The sequence below is a fragment of the Gossypium arboreum genome, chromosome 3 (genome assembly GCF_025698485.1).
Source record: "Gossypium arboreum isolate Shixiya-1 chromosome 3, ASM2569848v2, whole genome shotgun sequence".
NCBI classification, from domain to species: Eukaryota; Viridiplantae; Streptophyta; class Magnoliopsida; order Malvales; family Malvaceae; genus Gossypium; species Gossypium arboreum.
The window spans coordinates 82027547-82035673 of record NC_069072.1 but is presented as its reverse complement, the minus strand read 5'-3'; the positions used below and the strand labels follow the sequence as shown (position 1 = coordinate 82035673).

Genomic DNA, 8127 nt, shown 5'->3' with positions numbered 1-8127 from the left:
ACTCTAATTTACATCTAAATATATTTTGATTATCTATACATCCATTGTAATATTTAATTAAAAGTAAATAGATTTTTGTTTTGTTAAATTTAGAGTGTTTAATATTGCGATTAATCTTCTTATCATGGATGTTTTTAAATGAATAAAAAGCTTGTCATGAAATATAAAAATAAACATGAACAAGATGAGCAAGTAAATAATTTATAACTAAAAGCAGTGGTTGAGGCCATTTTGTCCATTATTCAAAGCAGATAAAGGAAGTATATCCGTTGTGCTTCTGCCATTTTTTCTATAAGTACAAATGCAAGGAGCAAATTTCCCTTCTTTCTTCTTATGGATTCCAGTAAGCCGGAAGTGGTTACTGAGTTCCTAGGCATTATCAGAGTGTATAAAGATGGCCATGTTGAAAGACTCATTGAAGCTGAGTTTGTTCTGCCATCCACTCACCCCGAAACCGGTGTTTCATCCAAGGATATAATCATAATCCTTGAACCCAACGTTTCAGCTCGTCTCTTCATTCCAAAACCGACCTACCCTAACCAAAAGCTACCTCTCCTTGTCTATTTCCATGGCGGAGCCTTTTGTGTTTCATCGCCATTTACTCCAAGTACAGAAATTACCTCAACGCTTTGGTTGCTGAAGCTAATGTGATTGCGGTTTCAGTGAACTATAGAAAAACTTCTGAACACCCTATCCCTACAGCATATGAAGATTCTTGGGCTGCTCTTCAATAGGTGTGTCAAGATCACACGAGTAAAAGAATCCAACTCATAATTCTTTTCATACTCATTACTGTGAAAATACATGCATTTAATAGAGATAGATGTTAACTAACTTGACAGTTGATAACAACCTTAGCTAACTAACTAACTACTTACTTCTTATCTCTAACATGCCCCGAGCTTGTTCCTTCCTCTGCCATCACTAACACTCTACTGGTTGACACTCGAAGTTGACTTTGAAACTTGTTGAAAAAATTTGCTGCTAACGATTTAGTCAGTATGTCTGCAACCTGTTCCTGACTTGGTACATGACCCATCTGAAACAGACCTTGAGCAACTTTCTCCCTTACAAAGAAGAGATCCAATTCAACGTGTTTAAATTTTGAGTGCAACACTGGATTTCCTGCTACTGCCATAGCTGCTGAACTATCACACCACACAAGAGCTTTGTCGCAAAGAGAAACTCCTAGTTCAGTTAACAATGACTGGATCCATATCATCTCAGCAATAACATAGGCGAGGCTTCTGTATTCAGCCTCAGCAGTCGATCGGGAGACGACCTGCTGCTTTCTGGAGCTCCAAGAGATTGGACTCCCTCTAAGAAAGATGCAGCAATTGGATATGGACCGGTGATCATTAATGTCAGACCCCCAGCTGGCATCAGAAAATCCTTCAAGTAAGAGCTTCGAGTTCCTTGTAAAATGTAACCCATGATCCAAGGTCCCATGCAAATAACGCAAGATTCTCTTGACTGCTTTGAAGTGCACATCCAAAGGGTTGTGCATAAACTGGCACACTTTGTTAACCGTAAAAGCAATATCAGGTCTGGTAATAACCACGTACTGCAACGCCCCAACAATGCTCTTGTACAAAGAAGCATTTTCAACAGGTTGTCCTTCAGTGGCTGACAATTGACATGTCGTGATCATAGGCGTAGGTGTAGCTTTAGACCCCTCCATAGAAACCCTTCGCAATAGATCCAGTATATACTTTTGTTGGCTAAGAAAAATACCAGTGGTGGTGTACTGGACTTCGATACCAAGAAAGTAGTTAAGTTGGCCAAGATCTTTCAAAGAAAATTGATCATCAAGCTTCTATACGAACTTATCTATAGCTTGATTGTTGTTTCCAGTAACTATAATATCATCGACATAGACTAAAACATACATGAGCTGGGAGCCCGATTTAGAAACAAATAGAAAAGTGTCAGTTTTAGAGGCAACAAACCCTGTATCAACTAAGAACTCCTTGAGCTTATGAAACCAAGCCCGAGGGGCTTGCTTGAGGCCATATAGTGCTTTCCTTAAACGACACACCAGCGGTTGACCATTGTCCCCAGGTTGCTCAAACCCTGGTGGCTACACCATATATATTTCTTCTTGTAAATCACCATTCAGGAAGGCATTGTTGATGTCGACCTGACGAAGAGACCACTCCATTGAGACTGCAAGAGCTAGCACCACAAAGACCGTTGTTGGCTTGACAATAGGGCTAAAAGTGTCCCGAAAGTCAACACCAGCCTCTTGGAGATAACCCTTGACCACTAACCGACCTTTGTACCGAGCGACAGACCCATCAACATTTCGTTTAATCTTAAAGATCCACTTACAACCCACTGCTTTCCTGCCAGCAGGTAGAGGCATAAGATCCCAAGTGTGATTCGCGAGTAAAGCAGTGTACTCAGTGTGAGCAGCTGCTGTCCAGGCAGGGCTTTAAAATGCTTCAACGATGGAAGTAGGCTTATAAGCAATAAGAACTGAAGTGAATAATCGTGGCTTAAAAATCCCACTTTTGGACCTAGTTTGCATCGGATGTGTATTAGTACGAGGCTAAACGTGCCCAGTAGAAGAGGAAGAGCAAGGTTCAGAGTTAGGCGAGCAAAGGCGACTAGAAGCAGATTGTTGTACTGAAGAGTCCACTCGAGTCTATGGTTGAGAAACACCGTCCGCATGTGCTGAATGTGCTGAGAGACCACGTTCCTCAGGGGCCGAGAGAGCAAGCTCCTCATGTGTCAAAGGACTATGTTCCAGAGACGAGGAACTTAGAGGCACTAAAGAAGAACCTTGAATCACCACGGGAAGGGGAGACCGATGAGGAACCCCTCGAGTTGACTGTTCAGAGGAGAACGCAGTTTGATAGGGAAAAAGAGCCTCATCAAATGTAACATGCCTGGAGATAAACACCTGACCATGCTTGTCAAGACACTGATACCCTTTGTGGTTGGGTCCAAAGCCAAGAAAAGTACAGAGACTGGACCAAAATTGTAGTTTGTTGGGATGATAAGGCCTCAACTAGGGGTAACAAGCACAGCCAAAAACTTTAACATGCGAGTAGGTCGGTTTGACTTTGTATCGCATTTCATAGGGACATCGCTGCTGTAGAATAGGTGTTGGTAATCTATTTATCAGGTGAACAGGATACGCAAAAGCATACGACCAAAATTTCAGAGGTAAACCTGCTTGAGCAAGAAGAGTCAGTCCTATGTCAACGATCTGACGATGCTTCTGTTCAACAGCCCCATTTAGCTCAGAAGTTTGAGGGCAAGTGACCCTATGTTGAATGCCAAGACGGGCAAGTTCCCTAGACAACGAACGATATTCTCCTCCCCAGTCAGATTGAAACATTTTAATGAAACCACCAAATTGAACTTGGACCATCTGTTTGAACTGCAGAAAACATTGAAACACATCTACCTTTGACCACAGAAAGTAAACCCAGGTGTATCGACTATACATATCTACAAAGGAAACATAGTAGACAAAACCATTTAATTGAACATGAGAAGGACCCCAAACATCGGATTCTACTAATTCAAAAGGTGCTGAGTACACTGTGCTAGAAGCTTTAAAAGACAGCTTATGGGCTTTGCCAAACTGACAAGCTGAGTAAACATTCAACATATTTTTTCTACTAAACGGAATATTACAATCTCGCAAAACAACCCCAAGCACATTAGGACAGGGGTGCCCAACTCTTTTGTGCCACAGATCAGTGGAAGAGGAAACTCGAGCTGCACCCAAGAATGTCGAGGTGGGTTGTGAAGGCATACCAGATGAGGAAGGAGACGAGTTGGACACGTCGAACCTGTAAAGACCATCACGCATGTGGCCCACTAGGAGTGTTTTCTTTGTCTTTATATCCTTCACATAACACAAGAACGGGTGAAATTCAAAATACACCGCATTATCTCTGGCAAAGTGACCAACAGAAAATAAATTTTTACAAACAGTAGGAACATGGAGAACATTTTGAAGACGCAGCAGCCTAGAACCAGCCAATAGACTGACAGATCCTACATTAGCAATAGAGATAAGATCACCATTTTTCATGGGCACATGACTCGTACCTGCATAGGGAGCAACATTCGTATGGGTTGTTATATCTGGTGTGATATGGTTTGTATCTCCAGAATCAGGATACCATCCTTGACCAGAATATGGAGGAAATGAAGGTTGAGAAGAAGGCTACCAACAGGAGTTGCATTTACCAGAACAAGATCATGTAGAGAAGCCATCCTGATCTTGAAACTGATGGCAATTAATAGACACTTGCTGGTTGGAGTCGACCCCTGAAAAAGTCTCATCAAAACGATGATAACAGGTTTGAACTAAGTGACCGATCTTGCCACAGAGTTGACACTGAGGCTTAGAGCGAGACCAGCCACGACTACTCACACGGCCCCTTCCACGAGACCAACCACGACCATGACCCTAATGACCAGGCTTATACTCCTGTTGGTAGTGATTTGAAGTCCCAGTATGTATTGAATTTCCATCAGTGGCTTGTTTGAGATGAGAAGCCAGATTTTCTTGGAACGGTGTCTTTGTTAAAAGAGCTAGTTGTCGTGACTCGCAGTCAATTAACATATCAGTTAAGAGTTCAAGTGATACTGGTGTCACCGAGGCAAAAATTTGAATAAATTCATATTCCATCGAGAGGCCAGCTAAAATTATACTAACCTGTTCTTGTTCAGATATCGGACTGCCAGCAGCAATCAGGCTATCACACAACATTTTCACCTTGGCCAAGTAGTCTTTTACTGAAAGATTTGCCTTCTTGACAAAATACAAGGCATGACGCATACCAAAAATTTTAACAGTAGACTTCACACCAAAACGTCGTTCAATGACTGTCCAAACTTCAAAACTGGTCTTGGCCATCGTGAGATGTACCAAGATTTCATCAGTTACAGTAGAAAGTAACCAAGAGGCTAGAAATTTGTCTTGCTTTTTATAGAGAAGAAACGACGGATTAGGAACAGACTGTCCATCAGGTCCAGGAACAAGAGGAGAGGGAACAGAAATGGTACCAAGAACATATCCTTCATGCTCATACCCCTCAAGAATGAGTAAAGTTTGATGTTTCCACAGCAAGTAGTTTTGTTCACTAAGCTTGACTGTATCATGTTTCGAGAAATATTGAACATTCGACAAAGGTTGAGAAGTCTGACCTTGCGAAGCAGTATTCAACGAGTGATGAGGTGTGGCACTGGAATGTAGGGTTTTAGTCTCCATGAATGAAGCAAGAAAACACAGTTGGAAGAAAGAAAAATGATTATGCCAAGAACTTGATACCATGTCAAGATCATACGAGTAAAAGAATCCAACTCATAATTCTTTTCATACTCATTACTGTGAAAATACATGCATTTAATAGAGATAGATGTTAACTAACTTGACAGTTGATAACAACCTTAGCTAACTAACTAACTGCTGACTTATTATCTCTAACAGGGTGGTTTCTCATTTTAACAGCCAAGGGCCTGAAGCTTGGCTAAACGACCATGCCGACTTTGAAAGAGTGTTCCTAGGTGGAGAAAGTACTGGTGCCAACATTGCTCACAACTTAGCCATCATTGCCGGAGACCCTGAGTTCGGGCTAAACGTGCTGCTACTTGGGATAGCTTTGGTGCACCCATATTTCTGGGGGTCTAAACCCATTGGCTCTGAGGCATTGAATCCGGATGGAAAGGCTGTTGTGGATAGATTATGGCCATTCCTCTGCCCAGCAAACCAAGACAACAATGATCCAAGGGTTAACCCTGTAAGCACTGATGGACCAAGCTTAGTGGGGCTTGGGTGCAGGAGGGTGTTGGTGTGTGTGGCTGAGAAAGATGTGTTAAGAGATAGAGGGTGGCGTTATTATGAGCTTTGGGGCCAAGTGGGTGGATGGGCGTAGTGGAAATTATGGAGACGGATGGAGAGGGTCATGGGTTTCATTTGAATGATTTGGATTGTGAGAAAGCTAAGGATTTGATCACTAGGCTGGCTGTCTTTTACAACAGGGATATGCCCTCTAACTTTTAATGTCTATTATTAGATTCTTTGTTCCAATAATTTATTTTGGTTCCCATGTTGTTAATTTACTTCTATTATCAGTTCCACTTTATTTGCTATAAGTTTTTTTTTTATGTGATATTTCAAATATTTAAATTCAATCTAATAATAGTTCAAAGGTATAGAACTTATTATAAAATAGCACCACCAAAATGTAAAAAGTAAATTAGAATATAAGTAATTAATCTTTAATTAATGTTTTTTTATCCTTCATGTTCGCTTTACGGTTTATGTTTAAGTTTATGATTGCCTCTTCCAACAATGTCAACTCTAACATTTGAGTATGCATTCTCTCTTTGAGAGTATAATGTTCCTCACAATTACATCCAACACTTGTTAGTTAATACTCTTCTTATCAATATTACTATTTTCATTCAATTAATCGAAGACCTATTAATATTACCATTTTCTTTCTAATTATCTTTACAAATCAAGTCATGGTTACTTACATTTTAATTCACATAATAATTTTAACCATTATTACACTAATTATCCAAACTCCAAATCTTGATATTAAAGGAAAATTAGCAAATTCAAGGGCACTTACAACTTGTACATATGAACTAAAACTCAAAACTAAGCCTGTTATGGTGCTCGTCATTACTGACCCGTTACCGAATATTTGACTAGGATCGAGTTCACTTGCATGATGATGCGAGCAATGGCATTTATAGTTTGCTTACATGGATTCGCATCATCATACAAGCAAACTCGTACTGAAGAAACATGTGTTAATCTTAGAATAGAATACGTGTTAGCATGCATGGGGGGCTACCTAGGATGTCACATCTAGGAACCGTATCATATAAAAATGAAAATTAGCATCCCTTAGAGAGAGACACACAAAAATACTTAACAATTTGGTATGATGAGCATGGACAGACTTCTGACCATAAAAAAATTAGAAAACCAAGATGACTCGCTCGAACAAGGATTTCCCTAACAACTTCCCATCTAGCCAAGTAGAAGGTTTTGACATCGACAATCAGCCCCGAGGGATGGATCTTTTTCTTGGCTAGTTTGCTGATTGGCCAAAAAACTTAAGCAACTTAGGCCAGGGAGGTTCTTTTAATTCCTTTTATCTTAATACCGCTTCTAGTTAAGGGCCATTCTTTCCCTCTAATTAAAGAGCGTCAATGAATGCAGTTATTTGGTTTACAAGAACAAGGTTAATGAAAGACCAAATGACTCAACAAAGTACCAAGTTTGAACAGTAGCAATTGTTTCACCAGGAACTGCTAAGACAGAACGAGAAATTAAGAAGAAAAATGCAGTTTGACCATTTTGATCTTCAAGACAATGTCGCGCCTCTCAAGGAGGAGGCTGTAGGAGCATATGCAAAGCCATGGCAAAATGAGATGGATGCTTTGCGTAGAGATGTTCAATCATTGTACCCTAATATATAAGAAATGGACTGATTGTTTTGTTCTAACAACCCTTTGTCACCAGAGGTTGCAGTTGTAAACCTACCATCTAAGTTCAAACTGTTGAAAGAGATATTTGAAAGTAGAAGGGACCCCAGAGCACATCTCATGTAATATAATGATTATATGAATGTCTTAGGGGCCTCGGATAAGTGCAAGGCTTTCTTAACGACTCTTAGAAGAAGCGCAAAAGATTTGTATTTATTTTTACCACAAGGTTCTATTTAGAGCTTTCCACAGTTGGATTAGATGTTTTTAGGTAGATTTTGTGTTCACAGGAAAATAATGAGCACTCCAATGGGCTTAATGTCAGTAAAGTAAGGAGATGAAAAATCTTTATAGGATTATGTAAAACAATTTCATGTAGCCATATTGAACACGAAGAATTTAGAGGACCAATGTGCTATTGGTGCCTTCATTATAAGGGTTAAAAATGAGCACATGCAGTGCTCATTTACTGATAATAAACCCCAGAGTTTTGCAGACTTATATGAGAGGGATTTGTTGAGTTAGAGAAAATCAAGAGAGCAACTTGCAATACCTTTCAGAGGGATGATAGGCAATTTAGAGGTCTCTAGAATGTGCGTGACCAGCAGAGTCCTTCTTCTCAGAGTCTATAGGTCCAAGGTGGGGGACAACAGAGAA

At 40.2% G+C, this 8127-nt stretch overlaps 1 pseudogene; it reads left to right on the top strand.

Annotated features, from left to right (window-relative positions):
- The first annotated feature begins 333 nt into the window (after positions 1-333).
- LOC108481567 (probable carboxylesterase 2) lies at positions 334-6028 on the top strand (annotated as a pseudogene).
- Positions 6029-8127: the final 2099 nt, after the last annotated feature.